The sequence below is a fragment of the Spermophilus citellus genome, assembly GCF_964194105.1.
Source record: "Spermophilus citellus genome assembly, chromosome: 9".
Lineage (NCBI taxonomy): Eukaryota > Metazoa > Chordata > Mammalia > Rodentia > Sciuridae > Spermophilus > Spermophilus citellus.
The window spans coordinates 55,402,773-55,417,159 of NC_138191.1; positions in this window are offsets into that span (position 1 = coordinate 55,402,773).

The window sequence follows — 14,387 nt, forward strand, 5'->3', positions numbered from 1 at the left end:
TGTTTTATGTTTTATTTTGAGACAAGGACTCACTAAGTTATTTAGGGCCTTGCTAAATTGCTGAAGCTGGCTTTGAACTTGCTATCTTCCTAAGCACTGGGATTACAAGTTTCTGCCTCCATGCTTGGCTCTTACTTCAGATTGTATTTCAATACTAGCCTTTAAGAAACTACAACCATTCATTGCTTAATAATAGAGATATATGTTCTGAGAAATGCAGTGCTAGGCTATTTGGTCACTGTGTGATTATGGCAGAGTGTACTTACAGAAACAGATGGCTACGACATTACTAGATGATGTGGTTTTATAGGGCCACCATTATATAAACACTCATCATTGATTGAAACATTGTTAGGCGGTGCATGACTATACTTGCTAAGTTTTGGTATACTTAAAAAATTATCTTTGGAGAATATTAAAATTTGCAGGAAACCATATATTTTTCACATACAACAACCAAAGCAGCATATCACAGTAGATTAAAAAGCAGAAGCAAGTACAGAGATTCATCTGCCTTCTACTAAGCTAGATATTATATACATCTGCAAAAATTTAAAAGAATAGTCTTCTCACTAAAATATATCTAACTATATTTCATAAAAGTATTTTGTGTTACATGTAAAGGTGGTAGTAATAGTAGTAGTACTAGGGATTGAACTCAGGGAGCTTTACCACTGAGCTACAAACCCAGCCTTTTTTGTTTCGAGGCAGTATCTCACTAAATTGCTTAGGGCCTTGCTAAATTACTGAAGCTGGCCTCAAACTTGTGATCCTCCCACCTCAGCCTCCAAAGTCGTGGGGATTACAGGTATGCATCACCACACTTGGCTTCAGGTTTTATTAGTTTTAGGACAAATTAATAAATATTTAACATGTCTCACTTTCAAATTTTAAGAGGATAAATATTTTAAAAATTAACAAAAGCAGATAAAAGTTCTCCAGGTCCTGTTATACCCCTCAAGATTATTATGTTTTAATGTGGTTTTAAGATTAAAAGGAAATCTGGTTCTTACTTCTCTAATACATGCCTCAGTTATGATGTGCCACAAGGCATTATAAATACATGTTGAGTTATATATTTGTCTATACAACCCTGAGTTTAGAACCTTGATGACTGGGCTGTTTTATACTCAGCTTTGTGTTTGATTCCTTAGTATCCAAGGAAGTTTTGTGGGGAAAGGGAATATGTGTATTTCTTTTGTAATTTAATGTCAACTGCTTTTTATCTCATACTCAAAAGATAAAATTCTGAAAGTTCATTTTTCTCAAACATTCAAAAATCCATTACATTTTTGACTAATTTATTTCAAATATCATGGCAGATATCAATTTGCAAACACCTTAAACAACAAAGAAAATACACATAAATGCAATAATACAAACTTCATAAAAGTAATCAATTCCATAAACTTAAAATTATTCCTATTTCTGTACCAGATTTTATATCTTATATATCAGTTTATTTCAATACTAAATATTTAAAATTTTTTCATAGCTTTAAATAATACTACATTTGTGTCTTCCTGGAATTTTATTGATCTTTCTAGATGCCCTCCCCTCAGAATAGCAGATGTCACAAGACTTAGGATATCACTCAGTTACTGAAGATCGACCCCAACCCCTAATTCAGTGCAATTAAATTTTAATGACGTATCACTTGTCTGATCCCCTTTTAATAGAAATAATGTTTTGCTTATATATTTAGATCTCTCTCTATGTATATATAACAGATCTATCTTTATATAATTTTTATAAGTTGTTCTTTCCTATAGATTAAGTTTCAAATGATCTGCAGTACATAACTCATTGATTTGTCTTTACAGTAACCTGGGTGAATATCATATATTCCTCATTGTTTTAGTCAGCTTTTTTTTGTTGTTGTTGTTGTTGCTGTGACTAAAGGACCTGACCAGAACATCTTTCCAGGAGGAAAGGTTTATTTAAGGGCTCACAGTTTCAGAGTTCTCAATCCATAGACAGCAGGATTCATTCCTCAGGGCTGAGGTGAGACAGAACATCATGGTAGAAGAGTGTGGCAGAGAGAAGCAGCTCACATGGTGATCAGTAGGCAGACAGGGAATTTCTGCTCTCCAGATACAAAATACAATCCCCCAAGCCATGCCCCCAAGTCCCATCTTCCCCAGCCACACCCTCGCACTTCAGTTACCACTCAAGTTGATCCCTATCAAGGGATTAACTCACTGATTGGATTGAGACTCTCACAGCCCACACATTTCCCCTCTGGATCTTCTTGCATAGTCTCACACTTGAGCTTTCAGGAGATACCTCACGTCCACACCATAATACTCATCATTACATTATTATAATTAAAATGGTAATGTAGTATTTTCACCTCAGATTGAAGCTGCATTTCAGCTCTTCTCTACAGTTCTTTGATCATTTTAAAGTGCTGAGATCATTCTTTCCTTGTGTACAACCACACATGTTACAAATTGCTAGAGCTACTTCCCACATGATCCCTGTAAGTGACAGTGTTCACCACTCCTTTCTTCTTGGTGAATGGTAACATTTTCCAGGACCTGGAGTTATTCCCAGAGAAACTTGATAATCAAGCAAACAATAATTCTAAACCCTCATACTAATGTGCCAACAACTTGTTTATTTACAACCTTAAAAAACAACCTTACCAACCAATCCTTTTTTTTTTTTCACTTTTCTTTTTTGTCACTGCTGCCTTTGAAACACAGTTTTCACTTGATTTCCTGAATAATAACACTTTCAGGGTTCTCCCTGACCATCCCTCTTTATCTCCTCTGATGGTTCTTTCCTTCTCATCTTCTCGACCTATGCGTTCACGTGTCCAGCGCACACACACTCTGATGACTGACAGCAATGTCAAGGGTTGAGCCCTCAGACCCTCAGACTGCCAGCTTCAACCAGCTACTGCCTACTCCGCGTCTCCTCTCGAATGCCTAATTACCCAATGGGAAATAAATATGCTCAGCACCTTGCTTCTGGTCTTCCTCCCTGAACCTGCTTCTCCACATTTTTTGCCCAATCCATTCTTGCAGTTCTTCAAGCAAAGACTTTGGCACGACCCTTAATACCTTTCTTTCTCTCCTACCCGGTATCAACTCCTTTAGAAAATCTTGTTAGTGCCAACTTAGAAATATATTCGGAATCTGATCACTTCTGAAATGAACATAATGTCCCTGCCAGATTCTTGCAATAGCCTTTCAGGCAGCGACCTCATTTCCACCCTTATGCCACCTGGAGTCCTCTGTCCACACTGCAGCTGTTGGGTTCTCAGGTAAGGCAAACCCTTTCCAGCAGCCTAAGACTCAACTCTTCTCTGATATTCATTACTCTCCCTGGAACATTCTTTTCCCAAATAAACTGCTAGTTGTCCTCCTTGTAGCTTTTCTTTCTTTTTTTTCCATTTCTTGATATATTTCTCTCATGGTAATTAGTGCTGCTGACATACAAAATTTTGCTTTTTTAACTCATTAAGCTCCCCTCCTTCCCTAGAGTGCAAGTTCCAGTGACAGCCCATAGTAGGTGCTTAATACATACAGATTGAAAGAACTGGATTAAATACAGTATACATAAGATCTGACTATCAATAACACTTCCTGGTCCTTTCACAAATCTAATTTATTATAATAAACTTTAATATGAATTTTTTTTACATAATCAAACAATCTCAACATAGCCATCTGTAGCGTCTTTAAGTTTTCTTTTTTTGTCTTTTATAACATTGCTTCTCTTACCTTGAAAGCATTCTTGATAAATAGCAAAACAAAACATCCAGGTCTGTTTGAATTTTCTGCTGATCTGAGACATGGAATTAGCTCTCTTTCCAAGCTGTGCTGGGTTCTGTACTAGAGAGCAGTATGAGACATCAAAATCTTTACTCTGGAGCATCCTTAAAAACTGGCAATGGGTAAAGTTCTAGTACTACTGTCATTATTGGGAAACTTTGACAATGACAAATGGTTTTTATTTTTATTTTTTTAAAAACATCATTTTTAAAGTCATGGTGGCAAATACCTTTATCTCATTAACTTGGGAGGTTGAGGCAAGAGAATCACAAGTTTGAGGCCAGACTCAGAAGCAATGTATTGAGAATTTATACCAAAATGAAAAAAAACTAAAAAGGGCTGGGTATATAACTCAGTGGTAAAAGTGCCCCTGGGTTGGATAACCAGTACCAAAAGAAAAAAAAAAGGAAAAAAAATTAAAAGGTCATTATGTTACACTGTTGTTTCTAATTTAACTATTAGATTGTTATGCCCTATTTTACCTTTTGTTTTACAACTTGCTGAGATATACTTACAAATAGAGACAAAGCAGTTCAATAAGTACGGCAATGATCAATTGCACGCTATCAGATACAACTGACTTGTAGTTCTACGGATAAGAATTATTTGCATTATTATTAGTTTTCTACAAGTTACAGAGTTGTTAAATACCTTGATGATAATAAAAAGCAGAGATAGCCCAGAAGGGTACCTGTTTTTCTTTTTATCTGATGTTACCATCCACTTAGGATTTTTTTTACTTTCATCATTTTTGTATTACTAGAATCTATTCCAATAGAAAAATAGTAACTACCCAGTAAATATTTGATAAATCATTTTTGAGGGGCTGGGGTTATGGCTCAGTGGTAGAGCACCTGCCTGACATGTGTGAGGCCCTGGGTTCGATCCTCAGCACCGCATATAAATAAAAAAATAAAAGATCCCTTTACAACTAAAAAATATTTTTTAAAAAATCTGATAAATCATTTTTGAGTGGACTAGTAAGATAAAATGGGAAGTTTTAAGGACCAATGTTATATAGACCAAATATTCACATTCATGTAATCTGTCTCAAACATACATGAGTGTCTGGGGCTAGTTTGAGAGGTCTTATGAGAAAACAAGTTTAAAATGTCAAATGTGCCCCAACATTTCTTCTTCTCTACTATGCTACAGCATGCATTATCCACCCCCCCCACCCCAGAATAGTAACAGGGTCTCTAACAGAATAAATTTTATGTGGTACATATTATCCACTTGTATAAAATTTTCACTCAATATCAAGTCTTTCTCTAAGGAATTCAAAGTGCTTTGCACAGATTAGGAATGGTGACAAGTCACTTGTAAAGTAAATAATAATGCTCTGAAATAACATAGCACTTATCATCAGTGGAGCCCAAAGCACTTCAAATGATTTACCTCATTTATCCTCACAATGTTCCTGGGAGAAAAAGCAGATATTATTTCCACTTCTTGGGTAAAAACTGTCACAAATTGGCCATGAAGAAAGTCAGAGGAAATGACAGACAATGAGTAAAGGAATGTCACGTGGGGGCGGGGGCAGATCCTCTTCCACCAAGGTATGTTGCTATGAAGCTTCTTTCTGTCTGTAAGTTGCGGTAGCATGTCATCACCAACTGCCTCCAAAATTAGTTGTAAGAGAACTATGAAAGGGTCTTATAATGACTTTCTCACCCATTTATTATTTATCTGGGGTGGATGACAACAGTTGTTTCTGAGTAATGTCCCTGAACCAGGGATTACCCAGGTCTTGCAGATTCTTGGCGCAAATATCAAGGGAAGTGTTAAGCTAGTTTTGCAATTGTGGTGATCAGTAATCTCATCAACAGTCAATTCCCTAAAAATTTGTTAATTTTTTTTTCTCTTTATTATTGTGCTTTTAGGGATTCTCATGCATAGTTGCTTCTAAAGATTTATGAACATTTCTTCCTTCTATCCATACAGTGCCAAATAGCACTTTAAAAATGAAAGATTCAAAGAGTCAATCCTTGAAATTTGCATGCATGACAGGAACTAGTTTGTTTTCTTGTATCCTTCATTAGGCTTCTTTCCAAGACTCTGACAAGACCTTCTCCAAGTCAGTGCATTAATCCAAACAGATGTGGGTCTTAGGTAGAAACTGGCCCCAACCAGCAGGTCAAGGAATCTGGATCCTTCTCATTAAAGGATTCCAAGCACATCAAGGACCTTTCTAACCATCAACAGAATTTAGAGTGAAATGTGAAACATTTGTTTTGAATATCTATAGGAAATATTTCCTCTTTAATATGGCATTGGCCTCTTCTATTTCTGATAAGCTATCACTAGAAGAGTCATTGAATCTTTCTGTGAGAGATTCTGCTTAATGTTTAGGCAATAATGCTCCTTTCACAGAATGCCTGCTATGTGTCCGATATTCTATTTCCTAATGTGTATTATTTAATTTAATCCTCCCAGCACTTTACTGATTGTCAACAGCCAATCAGTGTTAATGAGAACTCAAACCGAATACAACAGTCTCTATCCATCACCATCCTAGGTGCTAGCTTTATACTGTGCCTTGACACAAAGGCACAATGAGATTGAGCTCCATCCCCTTCCCATGTCACTTCTCTTTAAGCATCTGTAAAATAAGCATTCCACACAGGCTAAGTAAGAATAATGTGCAAACTTTAATTTCAAATCTGAAAATCCCATAGGTGTTGACACAAACATTTTTATTGAAATCTCCTTGAGTGAAAGCAGAGGCGACAGTTCCACCTGCACAGGGTGTGGGATGTTGTGTCATCCTCAGTAACAACAGGGCTGTTATCATCTCTTCTGAGGCAACTGTATTCTCGAGGCTGCTGAAGCAACTCAGAAACTTCTCCAAGTAAAGGGTTTTGCACTCACAGAATCTGAAGTACTCTAAAATACTTTGTATTTTCCTAGAGAAAGCTGTTATTGGTGAAAGTCTGCTGGAATAAGATATAGGATGGATATAGTGCCTCCTTCTTATGGGAAATCTAGAATTTTCCTCGCAAACGTTGCCCAAAATCTCTCCTTGACTGATATATTGCCTGTATGCTATAGTTGTTATTGATGTTATTGCCACATAACAGATGACCGGCCTCCTGCCCCATCAAATGCACAAGGCATTCTCTGTGAGCAGGGTCTGAGAACACAGGGAAGAGGACCCATAGTCTTCCAAGGCTGCCCTGGAAAATGGTGTAAGGAAACCAGTACCAACATGTTTGTGTTTAGGCAGTTATTAGTACACTTAAGAAATGTAGATTCCCAGAAAAATTAATTTGACATATTAGATGAAATACTTATTCACCTAATTTCCTCTATGAGAGTAAAAACCTAGGAAAATGAGTGGATATTTGAGTTGGGAGAAGTGAGACAGAGAAGCAGAAAGGAATGTGTACAAAAAGTCATTGGCATGGGAGAACAAGTTAAAATCCGATTTTCTAACCCAAGGTAGAATCCCATGGACAAATCTACTTGTTAGATTTGGTCACTAAATTTAGAATATTTTTGGATACACAAAAACATTGAAGTAAAACTTATTAATCATCTAATGCTTTGAATTATAGTGGTATTACACAACATCTTTCTTTGAGACTCTTCTGTAAGATTTGTCCATTAAGGAATTAATTACATTCAGTCAGATTTGGCTGTAAAACATATTTCAATTGGATACCTTGTCTTTGAGGATTTTCATCAGGGGTCATTTTTGCCTTCCTGATGGGAAAGCCAAAGCTGATAGGTTTGATTTATTTATTCTAATCTGTCACAGACACTGTATTTGTTGTGGCTGGTAGTTTTTGTTATACGAAATGCTAATGTCAAAGAAATCCTTCCTATTAAATAAGCATGAAGTCAAATTCTTAGTTATTCTGAATCCAGTGATCTCTGATTTGGCCAACAAACTCACCTTAAGCCAAAGTGTCCAGATGTCAGCCATCCTTAGCCTCATTTCATAAGAGCCGAGAAAGGAAGCGCTGGCTTTCAAAGAAAGTGAAGTATTAGAATGAGACTGAGCTCTGACTATTCCTGGATTTCCCATACCTCTACCTTTGTTCACGCTTTCCCTTTTACCTGGAATGGCTTTGTTGTTATCTATCCCCCAAAGTACAACTCAAAATTACATTTCCAATGATTCTTTCCTGGTTGAAAATTTATCCCTTGGAGACATTGAAATAAATTCTCCCATTTCAATTTACTTCACTTGGTTAAAACATATCCCTTTCTATTTGGTTTCAAAATTAATTAAACTCATGTAGTATAACCCTCTAATAAACTATGTATTTATTGAATGGATTATAATATGATTTCTTTTATGTTTCAGCCCCTGAGCAGAAAACCAAGCACACAGTAGGGGCTCAATAAATGCATGTTGAAAAAAATGAATTAAAATGAATATAAGTTTAATCATATGTGTCGACTGACAGAGTATAGTTTTAAGCAGGATTTAACTGATTCATCATGCCCATGTTTCTTGATCAAATGTGAAAGCATTTGTTTCTATCTCTAACAAATCATTTCTAGGACTCAGAGACAAAACTTCAGTGATCTGAGCTTATATTAAAACTCAAGTTTGATGCACTGTCAATATATTCAGCAGTGAAGTTAGACTCAAATCATATGACTTTTGTAGTTTCTGGGTTTTTCACTGCCCAAGAAATGTCAAGTTAAGTGCAGTGTAAAAAAGGGTTATGATGAACATGATGGAAATGATAACTTAGCACATAACTTTATTAAAATTAAAAATAAAAAAGAAATGTTCAAACAGAAAGTATTAAATTTTGTCTGTGAACCAGAAGAATCATCTGCACCTTGTTATCAAAAGTGAAATTCGCTTTTACTGAGCCTGAGTGTTCTTGAAACTAGAATGGCATTAGGGAACTGCTGAGACATAGAAAACCACGAGGACATAGCCCCTCTCATGATTTAAGATATGTCAAAAGATATAGTTACCTTCAAAAGAAATAAAGCCTACCATCACCAGTATTTGCTGAAACCAGCTTATAATTGCTTGCAGGGTCTGGGGGGCTGCTAAAGACTCAGCTGCCTTCCTGGCTACTTTTCATTTTAAAGAGACTAGGGCCCCCATAATGCCTCAGAGCCTCCAAAGCAGCTCCTGCTTCACCTCTCAGTTGGCAGAAACCCTGATTACAATCTTTTGTTTGTTTTCTGCCTGTCATAAGGAAAATTCCTCCAGTTTGCTCTGGATTTTCCTTCATTCCCTTCCCAGGCTTTGTTCTTCACTGTGTGCTTTGCAAGTTTACCTAAGCATGGTCATGGGGAAGACTGAGTTTTGAGTTAAGCGAAGACTAATTTCTCTCAAATAGACTTTTTTTTTTTTTTTTTTTTTTTTTTTTGGTGATGCTGGGAATTGAACCCAGGGCCTTGTGCATGCAAGACAAGCACTCTACCAACTGGCTACATCCAAAGTCCCCAGAGAGACAATTTTGAGCTAATACTGCCCATCAGAGGAAGGCTGTGGCCTAGCAGAGACACTGATATCATCTGGTTAATGGTGTAACCTGGTCCACAGCAACTCAAATCGCATCACTTATGCTGATCCATTCGAGTTCTTCAACCCCCCTCTGGCAGAGCCCTCTCTCTGGCTCACCTATGGAGAGTGTGCTATTTGGTCAGAGAGCATGATGCAATTCCCATCTGCTTTCCTTCTGATGAAGTATTTAAGATGACCTTGCTATAATCTTCAAATAAATTATTTACCCCTCTAACAGCCCAAAATTGTCTGGACAAGCTTAAGTAGCAATAAATTTCATAAATGAGTACATGTCAGAATGTGCTCCTGAATGACTCCATGGTAGCAGTCCATGGAAAATTCTATAAAATCCTGCTTTCCTCTGTCAAGACAAGGCAGATCAGTTCCCGTGAGGTTGACTGGCCAAATCGTACTGTCATTTATCTCCTCCTAAAAGTATAGAAGTAATAAATTTTTTCCCATATTCTACAGTCAAATTGGTAATAGGGAATTCTCTATTAAAAGCATAAAAACATGTGCTTTGTTTTCTTCTGATACAAACAGACAGCTGAGACTTGTTCAGTTTTCATATTCAGAAGAAAGCAGTATAATTTCTGTCGTGACCTGAATGTACCACAAAATGAAGTATTCATGCCACACACACGTTCCTAGAGTAAATTATGTTATTCTTTACAATAAAGAAGACTGTATTAAAAGACCTATGGCTTCACAGATATTATTCAGCTACTGTGCCTTTGCACCTCAGACAGCTTCATATTAAATTTCCTTTTCGTGTAAGGGTCTGCTCTTTGTCAACAAAGAGTGGGAGAGAGGGAAAACAGGGAATCCAAACCACATTGGCCTCTATGCATGACCCCTCTGAATTTAATTTTATGAACTTCGATTTTTTTCTATCAAAAGCAAATTTGCTAACTATCAAGTGTTCTTAAAGCCAGAACATCATGTAAAACAGAGAGCCACTAAGAGTTCAATTACCTGGCCATTGATACCCATGAACCTTTCTGCATTCTCCTCTTACGAGATGGAAAGTTGTTATTAAAGAATAAAATAGGAAGTTCACTGGCACTTAGGGCCCAGCAGAGGGTGTAATGAATACTTTATAAGGCCTGAGAAGTGGGCTCTTTACTCTGACTGAAACAAATGCCATCATGGAAATGACTCTTAGAAAACTGGGGAGATTTCAGACTCCCTCCACAAGGCGAGGGAATCTCTAGTTTCAGGGAAACAGTCACAGAACAGCGTGCAGAGAAGTTCATAGCTGTTGCAGTGAACACTTGCCGCAGTGGTTTCTGGATTGTGAATAGCTACCTTCTGTTGTATAAGCTTGAAATTCCCATATTTCATTATGCACCAAAAAATATTGATCAGACATTGTGGGCCACTGTCGCAGGAAAAAAGGCACAGAGAAAAGAGAGTTTGCATTTCTTTCTCAATTAATATAGTATGGATGTTGTCAGAATTTTAGTTTTAAAGATATTTCTATTATATATGAAGAGGATGAGAAAGTTAAATGAAAGGGGGATGGGGGAGGTAAGAACCATTTTTACTGAATCTTTTTGTTTTCTCCAAACTGCACACACACACAGAAATACCTTCTTAAACAGCATGTGCTTTGCCTGTTCATAAAAATCCATTCCAGAGTCTGACAGACCTGCCAAAATCTTGCCCCTCTGTACCTTTTCAACTTCATCTCCTAACTTTTCCTTCATAATTTCATTTATTCCCTCAACATCGAGCACCTCTCCATCTCTATGCTCTGTTACCTTGCTTATTAGCAACATTCCTGGGCCTTTGAACATGCAATCATTGCTCTCTTAAGGAACGCTTCCCTACCAAGTTCTATGCCTAACATTCCCACTAGTCCTTTAAGATCCTTTTCATACACTTCTCTTCCCTTGGGAGCAGATTCATAGCTTTAGCCACACATTTTTAAAAAGTATCTCCAGAGAACTTCGTATGAATTTGTTATAGCCATTCCATTAAATTTGTATTACCTATTAAAGAATCTGTCCTTTTCATTGACCTGGGAACTTATCAAGGGCCATACCTTTATGTACATAGGCAAAATGAAATAACTGATAGAAAATAGGTGTTCTACCCATATGCTGAAAGAGTGCATTAACAAAAGTTATTCTGTTTCTAGTTTCCTCTACACTGATCACACTTGTGGGCCATTTCTGCACATCAAATCTTTCAGTCCATACCAGCTTCGTGGAATATCAAGCAGTGAAAATAATAACAAAGGCAAATCACGTGGAAATTCATGGTTACTGGAGTCAGGTATTCTCCATTTCCTCAAAATATTACTATTAAGTCCAAAAATTTCTTTCTCCAAAAACGTTATTGATGCAGTTGTAATTTTTTCCTTTTTTTAAAAAACAAACAATCAGCACAAGTTAACTGCTATTTCCTTTATCAGGTAGAAACAAAACATAACAGAATGTAATTATTAACAAATACTTGGTTAACTTTACCTCTGCAGACATGAATTCTACCTTGAGAATCTGGATTTTTTTTATTTGTTCTTTTTTTTTACACGATAGTCGAATGTATTTTGACGTATTATACATAACATGGAGTATAACTTTCCATTTTTGTGGTTGTATATGAGGTGGAGTTACACTGGTCATGCGTGTACGATTCATTCTATTGTCTATCCTATTCCCACCCCCTTACTCTCCCCATCCAATCCAGTGAACCTCTCCTCCCACAATCCCCAATTACGAGTCAGCATCCTTATATCAAAGAGAGCATTCAGCCTTTGGTCGTTGGGGATTGACTTATTTCACTTAGCATGATAGCCTCCAGTTTTATCCATTTACTGGCAAAGGCCATGATTTCATTCTTCTTTATGGCTGAGCAATATTCCATTGTATATATTTACTACTTTTTTTTATCCATTCATCTGTTGCAGGCACCTAGGTTGGTTCCATAACTTAGCTATTATGAATTGAGCTGCTATAAATACTGATGTGGCCATGACCCTATAATATGCTGATGTTATGTTGAGGAGTGGGATAACTAGGTCAAATAGTGGTTCCACTCCAAGTTTTCTGAGGAATCTCCATACTGTTTCCCAGAGTAAACTCTCACAAGCAATGTGAGTATACCTTTTTCCCCAAATGCTTGCCAATATTTATTGTTATTTGTGTTGTTAATAATTGCCAGAGAATCTGGATTTGGATAACTGGAATTGGGCCTTTCAGGGTGGCTTGATCAGGTCTTCTACTTCTTTACATCTTTAATAGCACAATTCTTCAACCTCATTCAGCCACCATTTCAATCATGGTGTTGGTGTATGTAACAGTAATGCCAAACCTAGAGTTTGACCCTGGGCCTTGTAACAGCAATATATGCACTTATTCCATGATTTAAATCATAGCAAGCAGCTATTTCCTGCTTCCAGTTTATTCTCTTGTACATGCACTGCAACATTTTTTTCCCTATGGAGCCTTCGACCCATTCATTGTCCCACTTTTCCACATTCTCTTACCACCCACTTCCCTCTGTTGTAAGCTTATATGCCATGCGTTGTTATTATAGCTGCTCCTATGTGTAAACCCTCAACCCTGGTGCTATTCCCTCCTTCATTCTTACTCACTTAGAAATATTCCAAAGTTGATTAAATGCAGCCCTTAATTCTGAGTATGTTCTAGGGAGCTGAATATTAGTGAAAAATAGACACACAAACATATTGGCTATTCTCATTTAAAATTAATTCCAATCAACCTCAAGTGAATTTTTTGTACTACCTGGCAAGTCCTAGTACTTCATTTATTTATTATTGTTTTCTTGCTGATTAAACAACAAGTCTACTTTGTAGTTACTCAGTTCCAAATCTTAAGTGTAAACCTTAAGTTATGCCTTTGTTCTACATTGTGTATTCAACCGTCATCAAATCCTATGCACTCTTCCTTTCTAGCATCTATACACCTACAATGTGCACTGCAAACCACTTGAGCCACTATCATTTCCTGCTAAGATTATTGCAATCACCTGCTAATTGTTTTCTCTGCTTTCACTTTTGGCCTCTCTACTAATAAACATCAAAAGAGATGGGGACAGATTTGTCGTGAAACTAATGAAGGTTAAGCTTCCAAACCTGTCTTTCACCACAAGTTGCTTTCAACAATCAAAAAAGGGGTTCAAGTCTACAACATGGTCACAAAGTCATAATAGGTTTTGTGATCATTTCAAAAGTAAGATCATTAAGTACAATTTCTTTAAACTGAGTCCTCAAATTGCTGTGACCAGAAATGGAATACCCACAAAAATGAATCACCCCTCCATCAAGGAGCCCACATGTACCATTGCTTCTTCCTGGAAGCCTCCATCCTGAGCAAGCCTTCTTTCTCTTTCTCCGTGTCCCTCTGCTTGGGGCTTACATTTATTAAAACATGGAACTTCCAGGACTAAACTTTAAATCCTTTTCCCCGCCATCCTTAATTATCTCTTTCTTTTTCTTTTTTTTTGTTAGTATTTTAAATTATTCTTCAAAGCCATTACAACTTCCCACTTTCCTGCCCCCAGAACACACATACTAACACACTAGAATATTTGTTCCATTATTCTCATTACTAGAATGCAAGCTTCATGAAGGTAAAGAATCCATATGTCACTGTTCCTGTAGTAACATTTGGCCCATAGTCGGAGATCCATTATTTGTTGAAAGAATTAATAAATGTTGGAAAACTGATCTTTGTATTCATTGTTCATTCAACCAATTCATACTGAGGACTCAGACACTAGGGAGAAAGGGGACCACAAGGAGCCAGTCCCCTTCCTGTGGCATGTGCATCCCTGCAGACAGAATGGTATTGACATTTTCTTTTACGCGACCAAGGTAGAAATGAGGTCTTAAATCCCATGAGCTTTGTAATGTTTTGAACAACCAATAAAAAAAAAAGATACAGATAAGTTTGCCATATTTTAAAATGTTTATTTCATTATTAGTATGATGATTTATTACCCTCTTTACTATTCCCTTCCTTTAATTTACTTTGGTTTCATTTTGCTCCTCTTCTTGTTTCTTCAGACAGAAATTCAAGTCCATTGGTTTTTGGTCTTTAGACTCTTAAATAAAAGGCTTTTAAGACGATAAAAAAAAAAATCCTTGTGGATTA